General features: G+C 46.3%; 1 protein-coding gene across 2 annotated transcripts in view; it reads left to right on the forward strand.

The window, feature by feature from the left end:
- Positions 1-1,288: 1,288 nt before the first annotated feature.
- Positions 1,289-20,353, forward strand: part of SNX10 (sorting nexin 10) — a 73,424-nt gene continuing 54,359 nt past the window's right edge. The window contains exons 1-2 of one of the 2 annotated variants that reach the window (XM_042920656.1): positions 1,289-1,423; positions 4,082-4,229. The gene's annotated coding sequence lies outside the window, so the exon portion shown is untranslated. The remainder of the gene's footprint in view (positions 1,424-4,081; positions 4,230-20,353) is intronic. The other variant, XM_042920647.1, reaches the window with a different exon arrangement.

Consider the following 20,353-nt stretch of genomic DNA (forward strand, 5'->3'; position numbering starts at 1 on the left):
TAACCTGGCCACAACCAACCTGCTTTTTCCTAGTATTACTTGTTCTGCTCCCTTCTGCCTATAAAATCTTTCACATTGTCCAGCTCCTCAGAGCTCCTTTCTGTCTGCTACATGGGATGCTGCCAGATTCATGAATAGTTGAATAAAGCCAATAAGATCTTTAAAATTTGATTCTGTTAAATTTTAACACCAGTAGCTTTAAGATTCAGAGCTTTAAGTTCAGGATCCAAGATGTTAAGACACTACCTTGTAGACTTGGAAGTTTTGTTATGCAAAGTTAGTTTAGGTGTGGAGGATAGACAGGCACAGTTTTTCCTTTTTTTTTTTTTTTTTTAACGTTTATTTATTATTGAGAGACAGAGAGACACAGAGGGTGAGCAGGGGAGGGGCAGAGAGAGGGAGACACAGAATCCGAAGCAGGCTCCAGGCTCTGAGCTGTAAGCACAGAGCCCAACGCAGGGCTCAAACTCACAAACTGCTAGATCATGACCCCAGCTGAAGTGGGTCGCCTAGCCAACTGAGCCACCCAGACGCCCCAAAGACAGGCACATTTTCAGGTGGGCCTGGAAAGGCCCTGAATGATAATCTGCAGCTGGCTGCCTCTGACGGGAAATTTCGTGCTGGGAAAATGAAGTATAAGGCTACGTTTATTATTCTGGCCTGTAGTCATCTAGGAGGTGCTTCAGCGAACCCTGGGGTTTTCCGTGCAAACAGGTGGGTCAGGCGTAGCCCAAGGTGTCATTGGGAAAGGATTCAGGTCCCTTGGCAGAAAAATTTCAAACATACAGCAAAGTTGAAAGAATTTTACAGCAAACACTCCATGTGCCCACCGCCTAGGTTCTACCATGAACAGTTTACCTTTCTTGTCGGTCACGCTATATCTATCCCCTCTCTCCCCATTCATCAATCCTTCCATCACTAAGGGGGCAGGATTGGCAAACTCCAGGTGGCTTTCAGGTGGTGATTCCAAAGGATGCCGCTTGCACACCTTCAGCTTTAGAGCCCCGGCAAGCGCGGGTATTGCCTCCCCAGCCGGGTTTGGCGGACTCGGGAAAGAGAACGCGGGCTCCGGGGCGCGGCGGCGCACCCGGGCGGCGGCACCGTTCGCTGCAGCCCAGCGGGCCGAGGGTGCGTCTCATCTTCCGCGGGCGGGAGGGCGGGGCTCCCGGACGGCGCCGGGGTGCACCTGGGCTGGGCGGTGCGGTGGCGCCCCGGGGCGGCGGAAGCTGGAGGCCCGGCGGCCCCACGAGGTCTGCGGGAGCCGAGCGCGGGCGCGGGCCGCTACGTGCGCGGGGCGCGCGGGGCTGCGCTCGGGTGCGCTCCTGGGCGCTCGCCGCCGCCGCCGCCGCTGTGCCTTTGAGTCAGCAAACTCCGTCGCCTGCCAGCCAGCCCGCCGGCTTGGCCCTGCCCGGAGGAACCATCCGTAAGTGACAGGAGCCCTGCGGGGGAGGCCTCCTCGCGCCGCCGGGGTGGGGATCGCGGCCGTGGGCGAGCCGGCCACCCTTTTCTTTTCCTGAGGGGCCCATGCGCCGTTCCCTGCGGGCCGGGAAGAGCTTGGGTCTCCCGGGATTGGAGCGGGGAGCTGCCACCTTTCCAGCCGGGATGTGCAGGGGAGGAAGAAATGGTCGGCTTCTTTGCCAGGGGAGGGCATGGAGCGTATTACGTATCGATACAGGGGTATATGGCTAAAGAGATACCCCGGCGAGAGGGTGGGGCGGAGATGGAATCCTGGATGCCCAAAAAAGTGCTGTAGCACCTTACTCCAGGCCGGGTTTGGGTGTTTTTGTTTTTTTTGTTTTTGTTTTTTTTTTTAACCCATGAAACGGTAGTTTTGAGTTTAGAAATTGGGAAGGGTAGGCAGGGGTTTTCGTGGGATTGCGGGATTGAGGGAAGAGGCCCGAGAGAAAATCCACGTTGACTGGTGACCAGGTTTGGTACCACCGGAAAGCAACAGCCTGTTTTTCAGTTCTGATGCATCATACTTCTGTGAGATTATCGAGGGGAATGGTCACGGGGACGCAGGGCAACGTGCCCTGCTTGAAAGGAAAGGCGTCTATTTCTGCAGGAAACGTTTTCTTGTAAGAATGATGGAATTAGAAATTTAGAGCAGGAACGAGGCTTTCACGTGATCTCCTTCAAACCTTTCATTTTAAGGACGGGGAAACTAAGGCCCGGGGAGGGGAGTCCTTCAGCTGGATGGAAGCGGAAACAGGCCTAGATTCCAGTGGGCTTCTGACTCTGACCCTCGGGGGACGTGGAGGGGGGCAGGGGCGGGCTTGGAATGCAGAACTCCCTGTCCTTCCCCCCCACCCCCACCCTGGGTGGGGGGGGGGGGCGGGTGAGCTGGGCCGCGATGTAAGGTGGACGGCGGGGAGAGAGCCAGTGAGAACCCACCGGCTCCTCCATCCGTGTCCGGGAGGTACCAGGCACGTGAGGTGAGCACTCCTGCCATTTCTGCCATCACTTCCAGGGATGGCTGTTCCTAAGGCCATTTTTATTCTAAGGAATGGTAGATTTCAGGTTGATTACTGGGGGTGTTTTGGATAAAGGTACAAAAATAAAATACATTTAGAAGTAAATAGGGGAAGATGTGAAAAACGTGATTACAAGCACTGGCTTGTATTTAACTCAGCGTCCTGTTTTCTTCTGCCGGAGTATTTCATTCTCAGTTCCCACCTTACCAGTTACCTGGTTCAGTGGTGAGCAAATTGGTGTTCAAAGAGTGGGGGCGTGCTCAGGTGACAGTGCTCCACACCAGGGGTCTCTTGACTGGCACTCCACTTCTCTCCCCACCACTCGGCTGTGGTGAGAACTTCCTCTTATTTTACTTTAGGGGAAGGCCTCCTGGAGCATGGTATCCAAAAAATAGATCTGAATTGTCATTCTTTTCTAAATAAAAATGTATTCATTAACGGCTGACGATTGTGTCCTAGACGCAGTTTTCCGTGGCTTTGGAGCACTCTTAAGTATCTTCTTTCAGCCTTAGGGTCTCTGCTTTCATTTTAAAGGGTTCACTTTGTTAGTTAAACTAGTTTGTGAAATGGCCTCTTTTTTTTTTTTTCCTCTTTTGGTGTCACTGCTGTGGTTTAACAACCAAGTTTGCAAAAGGCTTAGAACTGGTTGAGATGAGAGTCCAGCGTCTGTAGTCTTTCATTTCTAAGAGTGGCAAAGAAGAGCTTTTTGCCAAGTCAGGGCTGACTTCCATGGAGAATATCCCAAATTTTAGACTGTTAGCACCTACCTCTTTCTTTCTCTTGGTTAACGCAGTAACTATGAATCAGCATTTATGCTCTCTTAGCCCTGTTCAAATAAAAGATAGTACGGGGTAGTGGTTACAGATTATGGTCTCAGGCTCACCCATGTTGAAGTCTTGGCACAGTCATTTGCTAGCTGAGGTACTGTCAGTGGGGGCACTTAACCTGTCTGACTTATCCTTTATTCAGAAATTAAAACAAAAAAAACAATGGTAATCCTTGCGTCCCAGAATTGTAAATAACAACAGCTGACATTTCTTGAGCACTTACTATGTGCTAGGCATTGTGAGAGAGTTTTTATGTGACAGTCTCCTTAATCCTCACAACAAATTTACGAATCTGATCCTATTTACCTCTGGGGAAACTGTGCTCGCTTCGGCAGCACATATACCTCTGGGGAAACTAAGGCATCAAGGTATTTAAGACTTCCCTAAACTTCACAGCTCGCAATTTTAACCACTCAGCAAACGTATCCCACCTTTCTATAATAGCTAATAATAATTTTGGGCTTCCTGTAGGCCAGGCCCTTTTTCAAATAGTCTATGTATATATTAATAGTCCTTTCTACCCCCTCACACTTCTTTTTTTTTTTTTTTTTTAAGTTTTATTTAAGAGAGAGAGATAGAACACAAGCAGGGGAGGGGCAGAGAGAAGGAGAGACAGAATCCCAAGCAGGCTTCACACCATCAGGCCTATGTGGGGCCCAATGTGGGGCTCCAACTCCGAAACCACGAGATCATGGCCTGAGCTAAAACCAAGAGTCAGTCGGTCGCTTAACCAACTGCACCACCCAGGCGCCCCACATCCTTCTTTTTTTTTGGTTATAGATGGAGAAACTGTGGTTCAGAGCCCAGGGCAGACAACTAGTAAATGATGGAGACAACATTTGACCTGGGCAGCCTGGCTCTGGAATGGGTGCTCTCACCCAGTCCCCCGTGAATGTACGGAAAGGGCTGAGCCAGGCCTCAATCAAAGGCAAGTCTTATTGGCACTTTCATTTATTCTTCCCTAAGTAACTACTTCCTCCTCCCAGTTATCTGCAGAGGAGATGCTTTTAGTTCTGCAAAGATTCAACTTTGCGTAAGGTTTTGTGATTCTATGTACGTTTATGGTATTCTCTGGTATTTTTAACAGTGTGTGGTAGGTCTCAGAGATCTTGATCCTAGGAATACAGAGATAGGCTTTTGGGGATCTGTGAACCCCTGAAAATGTCTGATTTTATACTCATGTGCAAAAGTGCATTATTCTGGAGGAGAGAATCCACAGCTTACTTCCGATTCTTAAAGGGTCACCCGTGGCGGAAAGAAAGGTGAGAAATGACTGTTCTATTCCCGACATCTCATTTTACAAATGGGGCAATGGAGACCCAGTGGAAAGGTAGAATAACTTAATCTGAACGACACAGCTAATTAGGTGTAGAAAGGGGACCAAAACTCGGGTTTCCTGGTCTCGTCTTCTTTCCATCGCACTCCCATGTTTCCCTTTGGAATAAGTGGTGCCAGGTGAATAAATTATGAGATGTCAAAAGACTCACTCCTCACCTGATAGGCTGCCACAGTGTGTGGGGCCCGCAAAGCTTCCTGGAAGTGCCTATCAAAATACAGCATCTTTTGGCATATCATGTTGTAAACTGAACCCCTTTACTGTGATTCAGGATGGGCATCAACAACTCTGAAAGGTACGAGCAGGAGTATAAAAATGGGGGAGAAGGTGAGGAAAGAGTCATAACATGCACCGATTGAGTCGCAAGGAGGCCATTGAGGCCTCTTGGTAGAATTGTAGTGTTAGAAAATGTTTTGCTGAGACGTGTGTAAATTCGATCTAAATTCCATGAAGTCTGAGAATTCTGTGTAGTGTGTGAGTCACTAGGAAGTCAGGCCACCTCCTGGCCAAAGGCTGATGCTCCAGTGACTAAGCAAGACTGAAAGGTCATGAGATCTTTATTAGTTTAGGCCAGTCCTTTAACTTTGCTTCATTTTTACAAATTGATAAAGTTTACCTGGAAGAATAGATTTGTCCTAATAGGTAATACATTTTGAAATGTACCGTCCAGCCAGATTTCAAAATATATCATGGACCAGGGATGGGGAGTCCAGAAATGGTTCCATTGTGAAGACAGGAATTGAAAGTAACATAAAATCAACTACAGTTAAGTTTGTTGAGATGGTTGCCTCATACCATTCATAAAAGCACATTCCATTTAGAGTAAAGATTATAAGTCAGAAACAAATTATAGATATTAAAATATACATACATGTGATGGTTTTCAAAAATAACTTTGGAGTAGGAAAGACCTTGCCAACTTTAATACTCAGAAGGCATAAAGGAAAATACTGATTTAACTTTATGAAACATTATACTAATATAAGAAAAAAGATGTCGTAAACAAAGTTGAAAGGCAGATGACAGATTAGCAAAGCAAATAGTTGCAATATCTAAAAAGGCATGGAGTTTTCAAAGTCAATAGAGAAAAGAAAATAATCCAATAAAAATACAGGTAAAGGCTATTAACAGGTAATTCACACACACACACACACACACACACACACACATAAATGTTTAACTTTGTTAATAATCAGATAAGTGATTTGTTGCCTTTCCTGTTCTTCCACTCTCCCACTGACCCCTCCATTTGGTGGCTCCTTGGCCTGTCCTGATCCTCTTTTATTTTTTATTTATTTATTTATTTTATAAATTTTTTTTAATGTTTTTATTTTTGAGACAGAGACAGAGCATGAGCAGGGGAGGACCAGAGAGAGGGACACACAGAATCAGAAGCAGGCTCCAGGCTCTGAGCTGGCAGCACAGAGCCTGACTCAGGGCTCGAACTCACGGACTGTGAGATCATGACCTGAGCCAAAGTCGGACGCCTAGCCGACTGAGCCACCCAGGTGCCCCCTGATCCTCTTTTATTTCTCCACACTCTCTCCGTATATCTGTGGTTTTCAAATGTTTTTGTGCATTAGAATTCTCTGGGAAATTTGTTAAAGCAGATTTCTGGGCCTTACTTTGAAATATTCTCATGCAGTAGGTCTGGGATGAGACCTGGGATTCTGTGTTTTGATTCCCACGTGATCCAGATGCAATGACAAACACTGGACAAGCTGGTTTAATTTGTTTCTGAGACTTTGAACCATTAATTCCTTGATGCAGATGGCTGGCTCTCTCCTGAGCCCCAGGATTATGTAGTTAACATCAAATCTGACTCCTTGGATGTGTCAGGGACATTTTAAGTGAACTTGCCCAACATTATTGTCCCTCCCCTCCCCAGTTTTGCGGGCCTGACACTCAAGCGGTGTGGGGTCCTCTTTAGGAAAAAGAACGCAGCATTGTGAATGCAAAATGCAGTACAGGTCCGCAGAGGTGTCTGTGCAGATGCCGGCCCAGAAACTGGAGATTCTTTAACTTCTTGGTGATTCTTCCTCTGCTCCCCACTCTCACCCAACCCGTCCTCCTCCCTTGCCCATCTGAGGAAATCATTACTGCCGTCCATTCGTGTGTCCAGGCTAGCACCGGGAGCCATTTCTCCACCCTACCTCCCAGCCGGCTCAAGGTCTCAGTTCATTTTCCCATCTGTCTATGCTCCACCCCCTACCCCAGCTCCCCCCCCTTAGCTCAGGCTGCTGCCACACACATTCATATCAGGGCCTGATCACACCTCTCGTTCCACTCGGCTCCCCTCGGATCCAGTTTCCTAAATCAGCCAGAGTAATCTTTTTAAGAACATACATTGAAACGTGTGGTCTCCTGGATCTGCCAGCCCCATGGTGTGGACTGGATTGTCCCTGCAGATGGCTGAGACTCATGGCAGGGCCATGAATGTGGGGTGGGTGGGGGAGGGTCGGGCTGGGGTCACACTATACGAGCTTGACCTTTTTGGGGACTGGTTTCAAAGAAGTGGGGTGCATCTGGGGAGGCACGCCTGCATTGTTCACTAAGGCTTGTTGCTTTCCCTCCCAGTTTATCGCCTTTTCCTGTTAGAACTTGGGGGCCATGTAAGACCTGTGGAGTGCGAGCAAAGTCGGGGTGGATGTCCATTCTTTGCCTTTTGGTGCATTCCTGTGGTGATTAGATGTTATGTAGTAAAATCAGACTGTTTAATTAGTGTGGGGAAGAAAGGCACATTCTCTTCTAACCCAGGTGGCACCTGGGGGCCTCCTGTTCCTTAGAGAACTAATAAACCTCGGGGAGAACCCACCAGCCATAGTCCAGGGAATTCCACAGTTTTCCCAGGTTTTCTGCTAATTCCCTGGGGTGCAAGTGGGAGAAAGGCTCACCTGCTCTCTCTGTTTTACCTTGGTGTCAGCCCTGACATGCCGATAGAGCAGTCTGCCACCATGTGCTTTGCTGGGTCAGTGGACTTAACTAGGTTAGTGGGAGGTCAGCTGGTGGCGCCCCTGACCTGCCATCTTGTGTGTCCTTCCCTCTGCCTCTTAGTCCTTCCCTCCCTCCCTCCTCATTTTCCTCTGAGCTCCAGTCTTTTCCCTCCATGACTCTGGATTCTTCCCAGTTCTTTCCTCAGACTTATAAACCCAAACAGTTCAAAGTGCAGAGCACAACAAGGGGCTTTGTATATTGGAGACCTGTGCTTCTTAGAAATTAGAAATATAAACACGTAAAGAAGAGAATTTTCTATTAGGTGATAATTTTCTTCCCCCCTTTTTTTTTAATTAAAAGTTTTTTTTTTTTTTTTTTTTTTTTTTAATGTTTGAGAGACAGAGACAGAGCATGAGCTGGAGAGGGGCAGAGAGAGAGGGAGATACAGACTCTGAAGCAGGCTCCAGGCTCTGAACTGTCAGCACAGAGCCCTATTTGTGGCTTGAACCTATGAACCACAAGATCATAACCTGAGCCAAAGTCAGATGCTTAACCAACTGAGCCACCCAGGCACCCCTCTTCCCCTTTCTTATTGACATAGCAGCTCTCCTTATTGTGGAGTGGCATTTGGAAGAGCTGGGGCAAAGGGGGAAAAGGGGAGAAGGCAGTCGTCCTCACAGCATTCCGGGGTCACCAGCTGGGTTGGGAGATGGTGTTACCATAGCTCTGGGTTCTGGTATCTCAGCAGGAGACAGAGACTTTTTGTCAGCTATCTATGGATGATCAAACCCTGAGAATCTGGGCTCCCGCTCAAACACGCATGAAAGCTCCTATGCCAGGAAATCAATGCAGTGATTTACAAGGAGGTGCAGACTAGATGCTGGTTTTTTCCTAGTCAGCTCATTTCCCTGACAGCTGAGAAACCTTGAAAAACTGACCTCTGTTTTGAGAACTTTGCTAAACCGAGTCGGTAAACAAACACATGTCAAAATGCCCTTGGATTACAGTCAGTGCTTTGGCAAGTAATTTAAGGAATAATAACTTTGGTATTTTACCCACTTGAAAAGGACTTTCTATGTGGCTTATCTTCGCCTTCTTGGATCAAAGTTGGGCATTGGACATCCCCGGGTAAATGATTTACTGCAGGCAATGGCCCAGGTATGCATTTCACACACGTGGGCTGAGTTTCAGAGCCGTATAAAGATCTAAGATTTTCTGCTTCTGTAAATATTACTGTTTCATCTGACAAAACAGATACTTGAAAAGAACATTTTTTTTAAAGAACATTTTTTAAAGGCACAGGTGCTCTGTGATATTGAGGGAGACTTCAGCATTTTTCCTCAGGGGTCTTGGAGAAGTCTAGGACCGTAATGAACAGGGACAGCGGCTGACACAGCAAATCCTTGGCATCTGCCTCCATGTTTGTTCCTTCAGTCTTTGCAGCAGATCCACGAAGTAGGCAGGTGTCCTGTTTTTACAGATGAGGAAACTGAGGCACAGAAAGGTTACTTTCTCCTGGCAAAGGGCAGAATGAGAATTCACAGTCAGGCTGCTTGGCATTGAACAGCTCCACTGTTTTCCCATTCACTGTGTCCTTCCTACTTCTCTTAGGGGAAGTCAGAAGTGAAATCTTGCTCAAACATGAAATCTCCCTTCTTGCTTGTCCCTCATTTTAACTTGCGAGTTCTTCCTATCTGGACAGATGTCACTTTGGACAGATTTGAACTTGACCAGTAGGTCACAGTTCCTTGTGTTGCTCTTCTCACAAGTAACTGAAATTGCCTCCCTAGTTGCAGTTCTTTGCAACAGAGGCTGCGAGCTCGCGGAAAGATTGTCATTTCCAGTGTGTTGTAATGCTTTTCCTTTTGAAAGAGAATTTATCACTGGTACTAAAGAGGAACATTTAGTGCTCACTTCTGTCTCTAATTTGCATCCCTGTACCCTTTTCTTATCTCACTGCCAACCTGTTCTCCAAAACAAGATTGTTTTGTGTGGATGTCCTACATCATCCCAGCTTATTCCCACCCGACCTCATCTTTCTCTCTTAGCTCTCAAAACAGCGCCCTCCGCCCACCCCCACACCTTTCCAACTTCTTCATTCTGCCAGTGACCACAGTCTTTTTTCCGGTCACCTGATTGGTGAGTCATCACTGACTCCCTTTTCTCCATCATGCTCTTGTCCAAGTTTTTTTCATGATATATATTTTTTTAAATAGATTTTGTGTGTTTTTTTAGAGCAGTTTTAGGTTCACAGCAGAATTCAGGGAAAGCACAGAGAGATTCTATATACTGTCTGCATCCCCTCCCCCATCATCACCCAGAGTCCACACTTGACATTAAGGTTCACTCACGGTGTTGTATACTCTATGGGTTTTGACACAAGTCAGACACGTGTCCACCATTAGAGAATCCTACAGAATAGTTTCACTGCACCCAACACCCTCTGTGTTCTGCTTCTTGTTATTTTCTAGTGCTTTTCCATCCCCCCAGCCCACCTTGGGTCCGTGATGTTTTCTGCTGGCTGGAGCATCCAAGCAGCCCCCTGATGAAGCTCATGGCCTTTAATTTCTCTCCCGGTCAATCCATCCTCCACCCCATCCTTGCATGAGTTGTTGCTATCATATCATGGCAACTTACTCAGTCATCCCTGCCTTCCAGCAGGATCGAAGTTCAAATTCCTCCTCTTTTTTAAATATATAATCTAAAAAAATTTTTTAAATTTATTTTAGAGAGAGAGAGCAAGAGGCAGAGGGAGAGAGAGAGAGAATCCTAAACAGGCTGTACACTCAGCATAGAGCCCGACACAGGGCTTGATCTCATGACCTGAGGTGAAAGCAAAAGCTCAACCGACTTAGCCACCCCAGAGCCCCATCAAATCCTCCTCTTATCATGCAGGGACTTCCCCATCCTAGATGCCCTTTGGAGCCCTTCTAGACTTAACCTCCTTGCAGTATTCTGCCAACACAGCTCTTCCACTCCTAGGGGGGCCGGATTCCTGGCTCTCCGAACGTGGTACTGCTGCTTAATCACCTGGTCCCGTTTTCTGTGCTTGTCCTGATGCGAGCATCGAGGCCTCCTCACTCCCTGTCTTCTCCATGAAGCCTCTGCCTCTCCATTCTTCCTGTGGCCTTGTTGTCAGTGTTATTTTGGGGGGGAGAGTGACACACAGTGAGTTCTGCATTACAAGCGGAGTGTCTCATATCTGTGCCTGGGCATCTTTAGGCCGTGGAAGTGAGAAAGTGTTACTTAACCATTTAAAAAAATACCCGTCACCAGGACCAGACCTGTAACAATCAGACAGCAGAGGCTCAGCGATTACATATTGAATTGACTTGTCCTTGTCCCCCGTAATGCTTAGAGGGTCCTTTATTGCCAGTGACACTAAAGAGGTCTGTCATGTGAATGCAGCACACCTCTCTCAGTATTCTTTCTTTCTGAGGAGAAAGTCACATCTAGATGTTTGGCTGCAGGCTTTCCCAGGTTCATATACAGACAGGACTCTGCCCCCAGCTCACCTCCTAAAGCATTTGAGACATTAATGAGCCAGTGTATCGGTTGCTGTCTTTTAAGCATTTATTTCTAAAGAGGTAGTGCAGGTGCCATGCTGGACATAGTGGGTCCCGTGTGGTGAGTAAGGAGGCGGCTGGTTACCTGGCTTTGGATCCTGGCTCCTTCACTTACTAGCTACACGACCTTGGGCGTGGTTTCCTTATTTGTAAAATGCGAGTAATGATACTTGGCCGTCTTGGGGATTAGATGAGATAATTCATCTTACAAGCTCTTCAGTGTCTGACACATGGTTAGCAGTCTGCTATTTTTTATTTTGATTACAGTTTCTGATTATCAGTGGCATAACTGTAACATTATTCCCCATTCTCCTCTTTTACAGTCCAGTGGAGTTAGGTCAGGAGGAAAGATAGAAAACGACAGAGGAAGACCTGGGTGGCTCGGATAGTCCCCTCTAGGCTGTTGCTGGCTGAAAGCTTTCTTTTCTTCCAAGGTGAATGATTAACGACCATGAGTGAGAAGGGAGAGGGCTGGGAGGAGAGGCAGGTGAAGTGTTTGTATGCCCCTCCTCTCAGCCCATGTGGTTAGGCCACTTAGAAACTTGATGGTGGTGCAGACATGGAGAAAATTAGTTGGGAGTAATGCAGTCAAATTTAATTGACCCGATATTTATTGGGCACTTACTATATGCCAGGCACTCTGCTAAGTGCTGTTATAAAGCCTGAATGATTTGGACAAGGTCCCTGTCCTTGTGGGACCTTTGAGAGGACAGATAATAAACAACAAAATAGATTAATAGATAAAACAATACAGATTGTGATAAATTCTAAAGAGAAAATAAAAGGGTAGAACATTACTGGGGGGAGTTTGCTTTAGTGGGTGATCAGGGGAGGCTCCGCTGAGGAGGTAGTATTGAAACCAAGAGCTGCAGGATGGGAAGGAGCCTCCATGGTGGGTTAGGTGGGGAGGTCAGGGTGGGAGGGGCTTTAGAGGGAACAAGAGGCACAAAGGGACTGAGGTGGGAGTTTCAGAATTGACCTGTAGGGCAACTAGGCACCATGAGTGTGCAGAGTTGAGCCAAGGGGTTGGTCAGAGAACCAGAGCGCTGTGCTTTACAGGGGTTGTGCAGATATAGACTTTGTCCTCTGAAACAGTGGTTTTCAAAAATTGTCACCAGTACACTTGAGGGAGCAGGCAGTGACCTTCTGGGGTGGGCTGTCGAGGGGTTGGTGATGGGGAAGTCTCGGGTCTGTGCGATTTGAAAAGAGCCCTCTGTGATTGGGATGTACCTCCTTCTCCCCTTCCCCAAATGGAGAAGCACTATTCTTCAGGATCCACTCAGAAGCCATGGGATCTGGGAACTTTTACGTCCCTTATTTTTCAATTAAATGTGTGAGGTTATATAGGCACACTATAGGACATGGAATTCTGTCAACTGGTGAGAACATTGGCTTGGGCATTTGAGGATGAGTCACTGTTTAATTGGATCGCTGTGTGACCCACTTCAATACCTAACTGTTTTTGAATAGAAAAGTTACTTTTCACTTTCTTTTGAAATTATTTAGAAATGACTTTGGAGATGTCCTTTAAGATTCAATGCACGTGGATGTTGTCCTTGTGTTAGGAGAGGCGGTCGAGGGGAGAGGAGAGAAGAGCTTCTGGCATTTAGGAGCCTCAGTTTGAGTCTGCACCACAGAGTGTGGCTTTCAGTGGCCATTTATCCTCTCTGGGTATTGGTATCCTCTTGTGTGAAATGAGACACGTAAGTTGCCTGCCTCACCAACTGTCATGGGACAGTGCTTTTATAAACGTCAGAACATCAGAAAATAAAAGTTAACTTTCAAAAGCTTAAATTCTGGGGGCACCTGGTGGCTCAGTTGGTTGAACATCTGACTTGATTTTGGCTCATCAGGTCACTATCCCAGGATCATGGGATCAAGCCTGCTTGATGCCTGCTTGGGATATTCTCTCTCTCTCTCTCTCTCTCTCTCTCTCTCTCTCTCTCTCTCTTTCTCTCTCTCTCTCTCTCTCTGTCTCTCTCAATCTCTCTCTCTCTCTCTCCCCCTCCCTCCCTCCTCCTCTCCCTCTCCCCCTCTCCCCTGCTCATGCTCTCTTGCTTTCTCTCTCTCTTTCTCTCTCTCTCTCTTAAAAAAAAACCAAACAAGCAAAAAACCCAAAGAACTTAAATTCTGTTTGTGTACATTATGGCCAATTGCACTTATGGCCCTGATATAATTTATGACATAGAAGGTAACTTCACTGCTTACAGATGATTGGTTTCTGGAATAATTTAAAGGAGAATATTTTTATAACTTTACACTTAGGAGTAGGCTTTGTAAATATGGGGCAAAACTTAAAAGCCATAAAGGAAATGACTGATAAAATTCATTACCTAAAAACAATTAGCATAGCAAAACCCCATAAGCAAAAAAAAAAAAAAAAAAAGTTTACAAACCAGAAAAATATATTTGTATTTCATGTTATGTATTAAGGATTAATTTTCCTAATACATAGAGAACTCCTACAAATCAATAAGGAAAAGAACAAGAATACTATAAGAAAATGGTCAAAGGATATGAGCAAACAATTCATAGAAAATAACTTAGTGGCTCCTAATCACATAAAAATGCTGACCTCACAAATAATTTTTTAAATTCTAATTAAATTGCACTGAAATTTACAACATTTCACCTGTCTGGGATTCACAAAGAGAAAAACATTTTGAAAACCATCCATGTTAGGGAGGCTGTGGGAAAACAGAACTCACATACTCGCTTGAAGAATGTGTATTAGTTTCCTATAGAGGCTGTCTTGCTGGTATTTGTCAGAGTGGAAAATTCACATGGTCTTGCTTGACTCAGAAATTCCATGTGCAGAAATTTATCCTTCAGATAAATTCACGGGATTCACTGTTTCTAACAGCAAGAGTGCCTATCCGTGCAAGCTGGTGAACATGAATTAGGGGACATTTGCACAGTGGAGTAGTACACAGCCACAAAAAGAGAACAAGAATGGTCTATGAATATCTGTGGAGCAGTGTGTATTGTTAAGTACAGAGTGAAGTGTAGGAAGGACCATATGTGAGTCTACGATTTACAGAAAAGGAAGCGGGGGGGCGGGGATCATATGTGTATGTACTCGCATATGCATAAAATATCTCTGGAAGTTATATTAAAAATGATGAAGAGGTAGGGAAAAGAGGGAGAGTTTTTATTCTATACTCTTTCGTGTATTTTATATTTTGAAATAAGTTATGTTTTAAAAATTAATAAATATGAAACAAAAAATAGAACATAAAACTGTCGTTGAGGTAGGGATTGAACCTACGTATAGATTCAGCATTGTGTTTGATCCCCAGGTTATTAAACGTCTTTATGTGTTCACCACTATCAGAGTTTGGGGCTATGAAAAGGGAGGACACTCTTCAAAGAGCTGTTGGCCACTTTGGGGACACGAGACTAATGTACACCACAGTCAGAGGCCAGTGGAAGGACCATCTGATCAAACATTCAGGGGCTGGTGCAGCTGATTTCTGATGGGGATTCGGTTCTCCACTAGTCAGGGGAACACTGTGTTCGAAGTGTATATACAAAGCTTGTGGTAGAATAATGGCCCCCCAAAAGGTCCATGTTCTCATCCCCACAAGCTGTGAATGTTTCCTTGTATTCAAGGGTGGATGTGATTAAATTAAGACCCTGGAGATGAGATTATCCTGGGTTTTCTACGTAGGCCCAGTCGAATCACATGGATCCCTACAGGCAGAGAACTTTCTTGGCCATGGTCAGGGGGAGATGCGCCCCCAGAACAAGGGTCAGAGAGATGATATGTTGCTGGCTTTGAAGATGGAGAAGAGGGCCAGGAGCCTAGGAATCCCGGCGGCCTCTAGAAGCTGGAAAAGGCAAGGGAGCAGTCTCTCCCTTAAAGCCTCCAGCCCTGTAGATGCCTTGATTTTAGCCGAGAGAGATCAGTGTTGGATTTCCGATCTATAGAGCTGTACAATAATAAGTTTGTGTTGTTTTAAGCCACGAAATTGATGGCAGTTTGTTATAGCAGCTATAGGAAATGCGTGCAAAGATGATGTAGAAATAGCCCCAAAGCTTTGCTCTCACGGGCTTTCGAGTTTAGGAGGGAAGAGAAGACAAGAATCTAGTCAATTACCATGCCAAGCAAACATGGAAAGTGGCATGAAGATTTGCAAGGAGCTGTCCACGAAGGAGCCAGGGAAGGCTCGGGGAAGAGGTGCAGGTGAGTTGTGCCGTGAGAGGCAGTGTGGCTTGCTGATTGGGAGGAGGGACTTTGGTGCGGATTGTGGGTTTGAATATTGGCTCTGCCTCTTCTTATTTATGGGGCCTGGAGAAAGTCAATCTCTCTGTGCCTCAGTTTTCTCATCTGTAAAGTGGGGATACTTAATAACGCCTCTTCGAAAGGCTGTTGTGCAAAGTCAATAAGTTAACGTGTGTCGAGTGCTCGGAGTAGTTTCTGGCCATTCTAAGGGCTGTGGAGGTGTACGCTTTTGATATTTTGCCCTAACGGATGGGTAGGGCAGAGATAGGCAGAGAGACGTGATGGAGCATCTGGGGACACCGAGCCCACTGCTGGGGAGAGGAAGGCTCTCAGTTGAATGGTGGGATCGCCGGTGGGAAGAAGGAGCAGAAACCAAGACTGTTTCAGACCATGGAGCCAGATGATGGTGGCCTTGGAAGTTGGATGGAAGGACATCCACTTAGTGCCCTAGAGGTTTCAGCAGGTAGGATGACAATGAGTTCAGCGAGGGTGCTGATCAGGTTTCTCTAAGAGGGGAGGCAGGTGTGGTTTTTGAGCCCTGACTCCACAGTCTTCTTCCCACTCACCTCTACTCCATCCCTTCACTCTGAGCAGCCTGACCTCTAACCAAGATGGTCACTCTTCGTTCTCCTCTCTGCTACCAGGGCCACCCTGCAGGATTTGGATTCGGGGCCACCACCTGGTGTCTTGTCAGTACTGGATCACCAGGATTCCGTGTCTCTAGAGAACACTGTGGGATCTGTAGCTGGCTGTCATGTGTGTAGATGCTCAGAGTCACCTGCTTCTTCAAAGCCAGTTTTCAGCCTCTTCTGTGTCCCCACAGACAAAGGAGCAGAGACCTGAGCTGTGTGGCTTCAGCAAGTCCCCACAGGCTGATGGCTGGGCCCGGTGGTGAGTGTGGGCCTATCCCTGTTGCCTTTGAGAAGCCAGCTCTCTTCTGGCCATTTGGGGTCTGTGTCTTCTCAACATGTAGGGCTGGTTCTTGCACAGATGAGCCACCAGAACCTTCAGAGTTCTTGGAGAGAATGATCCTGAGGTGCAGCATTGTAAGCAGAAATGGGAATCTGGATTTTCCAGACCCGACTGCCTAGTCCTTGTGTCCTGTGTGTTCAACCTCTGCCTTTTGGAAATCCCTCTTTCCTCATAGCTGCTCAGATTCCTCTTGCTGACTCGGGGATGCCCAGGGCCTCTCAGGGAGCTGTCCCTGAAATACGGGATTCCCGCCTTCCCTTCCTCCCCATCCCCCCTCACCCCCCCAACTCTGTGCTCTTTCTTGGCTTATCTCATCCTTCTGCCCCTCCTCTCACTCCTGCTTTTGTCTCCTAAGAATTTACAAGCTGGAGTGTCAGTCTTCCAAGGCCTCTTCTCTACTACATTATCTGATAAGTGAGTGAACTTGTGCAAAGGGACAGGTAGGGGCTAATGAGTGGATTTATTATGATCATGTGAGGAAATGCCCAGGCCTGCCTGTCCTTGGATAAGTCATCACCTCCATTAGGTGTCTCTTCTTATCTGAGAAACAGAGACCGTAATACTTGCCCCGCCTCAGAGGACTGTTGTGACTAGGATATCATTCATCCATTTGTTCATTCACTCATCCGTTCCATAGTCATCGAGTACCGACATCGTGGCTGATACTGTGCCAAGCAGCAGGTATACATTAGTGATAGAACAGATGCGATGCCTGCCCTACTCTTGTGGGGACAGATCACAAACAAGAGACAAAAGCATATGTATTCACAGCTTATGGGTACATGGTAATGTCCGTGACGGGGCCAAGCTGTGATTGGTTTTTTGTTTGTTTTTTTTTTTCATTTTTTATTTTTTTACATTTGTTTATTTTTGAGAGATGGAGTGAGACAGAGCACAAGCGGGGGAGGAGCAGAGAGAGAAGGAGGCACAGAATCTGAAGCAGGCTCCAGGCTCCAAGCAAGCATTCAGGACAGAGCCCGACATGGGGCTTGAACCTACGAACCATGAGATCATGACCTGAGCTGAAGTTAGTTACTCAACCGACTGAGCCCCCCAGGCACCCTGGCCAAGCTGTGATTGTAAATGGCAGCCTTTGGTTTACCAAGGTGGAGGCCTTCTAGTAACTCGGCAGTTTGGGCTCAAGGTCTCCTGGGTTTCTGGGTGATAGCATGATGGGTTGGGAAACGTCTGAGAGTGCTTTGCTCTTCCTTTCCCTTAATCATGCCGTGGAGGTTCTCTTTCCTCTGCCGGGGCTTTCAGCTGGCATTTGGGCGGTGTTTGTATGGGCGCCTGGCCTTGCCCTTCACCGCCTTCTCACTGCCTGGTAGGTGAGTGCACAGGTGTGCCCTCTGGACGCAGGGCTGCTTCCCAGTCCTGTGTGCAGGAAAGGAAAGAGGATCTTGGCTTCTGCAGCAAATGACAGAAGCTTTGGTCACTGTTGACTTCATGATAGTTGCCAGGAGGGGTCACTGGAGATTTAAGACTGTTGTGATAAAGAAGTTTGAGTTGCTTAAAATTAGATTCTGAGGAAGCTCCAGATGCCAATGGTCGTGCGTGAGTCTGGCTGTGAGTTACTTCATCCAGAGCAGAGGCTACGCATAGTTCTTAAAACTGTCATGTTAGGGCTTCTGCTGGGCCCTTGAGATCAGGATTGTAGTTTTTCATCCCTTCCTCTGCTGAGGAAACTGGCTTGGACTGAGTCTACTCCCAGGTAGTAGCACACTTGGGAACAGAACCTCTTTTTTTTTTTTTTAATTTTTTTTAATGTTTATTTATTTTTGACAGAGAGAGTGAGCGAGTGCGCGCGCGCGCACACACACACACACACACACACACACACACACACACACACACATGAGCGAGCAGGGGACGGGCAGAGAGGGAGGGAGACACAGAATCCGAAGCAGGCTCCAGGCTCCGAGCTGTCAGCACAGAGCCCGACGCGGGGCTCGAACCCACGAACCGTGAGATCATGACCTGAGCGGAAGGCAGACACTTAACTGACTGAGCCACCCAGGCGCCCCTCTGTTTCTTCTTTTATACACCGTGCTGCATCTTGGGAAAGGGCCTAGTATTTATATTAAAAAGATACGTGAAGCACACATAGGAATCAAGATGTAGAAGTTAACTGGCAAAAGGAGGAAGAAGCTAGTTTGTGTGTGTGTGTGTGTGTGTGTGTGTGTGTGTGCATGCACACGTGCACAGAAGAGGCGCGAAGAACCTCCATGCATGGGGCATTTTGGGGACCCTGCAGTTTCTCTCTCTCAGCCTTCATGTGTGGCTAACTAGAAAACCACTTAGCAGATACCTGATCATTTTTTTTTATTGTAGTAAGAACACTTAATATGAGATCTACCCTCTTAACAGATTTTTAAGTATGCTACACAGTATTGTTTTTAAAAAAAATTTTTTTTAACATTTATTTATTTTTGAGAGATAGAGCACAAGCAGGGGAGGGGCAGAGAGAGAGGGAGACACAGACTCCAAAGCAGGCTCCAGGCTCTGAGCTGCCAGCACAGAGCCCGACGTGGGGCTTGAACTCACGGACTGTGAGATCATGACCCGAGCTAAAGTCGGCCACTCAACCAACTGAGCCACCCAGGTGCCACTGCCATGCAGTATTGTTAACGATAAGTACATATCACACAGCAGCTCTCTAGAATTGGTCCTTCTAGTAGATACTGGATGGTGTTAGAACTTGTACACTGGTGTTTTGTCTCCTCAGGGCTATTGTTTCCCTCACAGGCAGCACTTTCCTTGACTAAGACATTGCATAACTGGGCTCTTCACGGTTGGTTGTTCTGCCAGGCCCGGAGAACCTGCTGTACCTGTGACTCTCTGAAAAGAATATTCGGGGAATTCTATACCTGTAAAGATTGCGTGTTTTTTTCTTTTAAATTTATTTACATCTTAGTCAGCATACAGTGCAATATTCGCTTCAGGAGTAGACTTCGGTGATTCATCCCTTACAAACAACACTCAGTGCTCATCCCAACAAGTGCCCTCCTTAATGCCCATCAGCCATCTAGCCCATCTCTCACCTCCCTCCCTCCATCAACCCTCAGTTTGTTCTCTATCATTAAGAATCTTTTGTGATTTGTTTCTCTCTCTCTTTTTTTTCCTGACCCACGTGTTCATCTGTTTTGTTTCTTAAATTCCACATATGAATGAAATCATATGACGTTTGTCTTTCTCTGATTGACTTATTTTGCTCAGCATAATACATTCTAGCTTCATCCATGTCATTGCTAATGGCAAGATTTCATTCCTTTTGACGGATGAGTAATATTCCGTAGTATGTATGTACCACATCTTCTCTATCCATTCATCAGTCAGTGGACATTTGAGCTCTCTCTGTAGTTTGGCTATTGTTGATAATGCTGCTATAAGCATCAGGGTGTATTTTTGTATCCTTTGGGAAAATACCTAGTAATGTAGTTGCTGGATCATAGGGTAAGATTGCATGTTAAAAAAGGGTTAGATCATGTAGACCTTTCATGAATTTGGGGCTCTGCTAAACCAGTGGGACTAAGTTAACTTTTTCCCCCTTTTTCCTGAGCATTTATGTAACAAAACCCCCTCTCCGGATTGTCTCCACCTCTTCCATACTCTTAAAGCTCAGCGTTCACCTGTGATATAAAACTAAAAAACATTACAAAGTTAGAACTATCATCAGACTGATAATCAGATCCTGAGCCCTTAAAAAACCTGATTTTTTGACAGGCAGCAAATGTAATTTTCTCTTTAAAAAAGTTACTCCTTTTTTATCTTATTGGACTAAAATAGCTTGCTCTGGATGTGTTTTTGAGTCTCGTGAAGGACTTAATGCTTCTACCATTTAACATTTTAATATTATGAATGGAGTATAATATGGGATGGTGCTATATGATTTGCTTAAAAGATTTTGCTCAAGGGTGCCTGGCTGGCTCACTCGGTAAAGCACGCGACTCTTGATCTTGGGGTCGTGAGTTTGAGCCCCATGTTGGGCGTGGAGCCTACTTAAAAAAAGACAAAAAAAT

The sequence above is a fragment of the Panthera leo genome, chromosome A2 (genome assembly GCF_018350215.1).
Source record: "Panthera leo isolate Ple1 chromosome A2, P.leo_Ple1_pat1.1, whole genome shotgun sequence".
NCBI lineage: Eukaryota > Metazoa > Chordata > Mammalia > Carnivora > Felidae > Panthera > Panthera leo.